Source organism: Paramisgurnus dabryanus, chromosome 8 (assembly GCF_030506205.2).
Source record: "Paramisgurnus dabryanus chromosome 8, PD_genome_1.1, whole genome shotgun sequence".
NCBI lineage: Eukaryota > Metazoa > Chordata > Actinopteri > Cypriniformes > Cobitidae > Paramisgurnus > Paramisgurnus dabryanus.
The window spans coordinates 11,496,841-11,499,487 of NC_133344.1; the positions used below are offsets into that span (position 1 = coordinate 11,496,841).

Here is a 2,647-nt window from a genome sequence, read left to right on the forward strand (position 1 = left end):
CGAAAGACCGGGGAAAAGACATCGACTTGTTTTACCTGCCTGTGTTGTTCAGGACATCAGACGTAGATATCCAGCTCCTCACGGACATTATAGCGGCTATAAAGAAACGGATGAAGCTCTGGATCAGCTATGAGTGGGAGTTGTTTATGTTTTTTAATAAAAAGTTAAAATTCACATTTGTTGTGGTTCTTGTTATAGTCCTTATTGTTGCTACATTAGAGTTTATAAAGAAACAGTGACTGCAATTTGAGGAAAGCATTCGTTTTTTAAAGTTTAGGTCTAAATTCTGTAACACACATAATATTTGGCTTTATTTTTAACCCAAATTATTTTGTAAAGTAAGTAATGACAGCTAAATCACAGTAACAGTAATCATTGCGCCTCCACAAGTCTATAATGTATAACTTTGGTGTACAAAAGACAGGGTTAGATGAAGAAATGTATTTTTTATTATTCAAAAAGGAAATATATTGTGCCACCAGTGGAAAGAACACATTAAAATAAACAAGGACATAATTTACATCTAAAAATGTCCTGCACAAAATAAAAACAAAGCAAAACATAATAATAATTATGTGTGTATATACACACAGTATATAATAATATAAATATAAGAGTGGTGGCAGAATCTGATTAGGCACAGCAATAGAACTCAGGGAAGAGGTGATTGTTATTATTATTATTAGAAAGTGTCAGTCTCAGAAGTGACTTTTGAAAGAAGTCGTGGCAGCCTCCTTTGATGGTTTAGGCACTGGTGCAATGTTGGGTGGCAGTGGGGAGGTTGGCACGTTGAACACAATGTTTGGATTGAGTCTTTTGTCAATGGCCTTCTGGATGAGTTCGTCTACAAACTGTGTGGTATGAAGCTTTTCTTCAAGACCCACTGCTTGGATCTCTTGCAGAACATTTGGTTGAACCGTGCTTCTCCTGTAAAGGGTAGAAAATTAGATTAGATTCAACTTTACTGTCATTATGCAGAGTACAAGTACAAAATTTGTGTCCAACCAGAACTGCAAAAAATATAGTGCAGTGTAGACAGTAGTGCTGTTTGTTTACAGAAGGTGGTTAGAGTAATTTAAACAAAATATAAATGTTTCAGTTTATTAGCTGTTACCTTGTAAGAGCAGAATAAATATGGATATGTAATATAAAGCATGTATGTATGTGCGATGTAGTAGCAGTAACCTGAGAGTAGTATAAATAATACTGATTTATGCAGTGTATAAACAGAATATATTATAAGAAAAACACAATAAATATTCATATTCAGCAAGAACCATATAGATAAGATATGTACAGCTATGGGCAGTGTGGTACCATTGTAGTGCAGGAACTAACATTGGGGAGGTATTTCAAAAGTGCGCTGTGAAAGACTTCCAGCGGCCCTGTGTGCAATTATATAAAGAGAAAGAAAGAAGGGATATAACAAATTAAAACATGATCATTAGGATTTGGAAAAACAATCCAGTGTACAAGCACAACTTCTCACCAGTATGTTTGAACAGGGCCATCTTTTCCATGTCTCTCAGAAGTCTTTTATCAAGGACCAGCGATGACAGGTCTTGAAATGCCACAGGATGTCCTCTGTCATCATCTGTACACTCATGCTCATTACACACATGGTGTAGAATGGATTTACACGGGAATTTCAGTACCTGCATGAAAATATGATTATTATCAATAAGTCTAGAAAAATCGTTTTTCCTAAAAATGAATCAAATAAGAATGAAAAGTCTTACTTACCTCAACGTCCCCCTTACTGGTTGCACAGGAAAACCACAAATGATTTAGGACAGACCTATAAAATATAATACAATTAGTAACTTTTGACCTTGCAAACCAATGTAAAGTCTCCCACATTACAAACAAACACTGACCTGGTCCATGCAAGAAGGATATCATTGTTCTTTTTCCCCCTTCTTCTGCATCTTCTTCTGGAAACCTGTGAGTAAATGCAGAACAATACTTTTGCATTACTTTCACCAAAATAACAGCAGAAGTTTGACTTTGCAGGTAGTTTTTGAATTTCACCACCTGATCAATAAAGTCTGAATATGAATATGCAAAGTAACTAAAGCTATAAAAATGATATGCAATACAGTAATATGCAATGATAAATTGCACATTACTATATTTTACAGTTTTACAGATAAAATGCAATGTTATTTATGTGTAGCATGCATAAATATTATTTAATTAATCATGTACATCTGGCAAATGTATCTGCAGTTATCTCAACCATCGAATAACTTTACAGTAACAGGCTTTCGTGCTTACGCAACTCCAGAAGTAGCTCGGTAGCTAACAGTTGTTTTATTTTGAGAACACCCAACTTATGTGTCATTATCTATCTAGCGTTACTTTGCTAACAACTGTATCACTATGTAAAGGCTACTGTGTGATCAGAAACGAGTATTAGCAAGAGTCTTACCTCAAACGTAGACGAATGCGTTTGATACCAGATGGCTCCGGCTGTTCGTCGTGTCTGTGAAGGTAAACATGAACGGAATTGCAGTGTCCTTTCGCGTGTTTTACTTCATTCCGAGTACATTGGGTTCGATGTCTTCATGCTTGAAATGGAGACTGCAAACCCTCTGTTTTTCTTATTTTACCGCATCGTTGTCTTCTCGACATTTTGCGTGGTTGA

General features: G+C 35.7%; 2 long non-coding RNA genes across 2 annotated transcripts; both read right to left on the reverse strand.

Annotated features, from left to right (window-relative positions):
* Positions 1 to 790: 790 nt before the first annotated feature.
* Positions 791 to 1,656, reverse strand: LOC135770300 (uncharacterized). Its single transcript, XR_010542584.2, has 3 exons — positions 1,490 to 1,656; positions 1,318 to 1,385; positions 791 to 927 (listed from the first exon to the last, which is right to left on the reverse strand). It is a non-coding gene; the product is annotated as an uncharacterized lncRNA (long non-coding RNA).
* Positions 1,657 to 1,740: 84 nt separating this feature from the next.
* Positions 1,741 to 2,647, reverse strand: LOC141282460 (uncharacterized). Its single transcript, XR_012337152.1, has 3 exons — positions 2,432 to 2,647; positions 1,878 to 1,942; positions 1,741 to 1,798 (listed from the first exon to the last, which is right to left on the reverse strand). It is a non-coding gene; the product is annotated as an uncharacterized lncRNA (long non-coding RNA).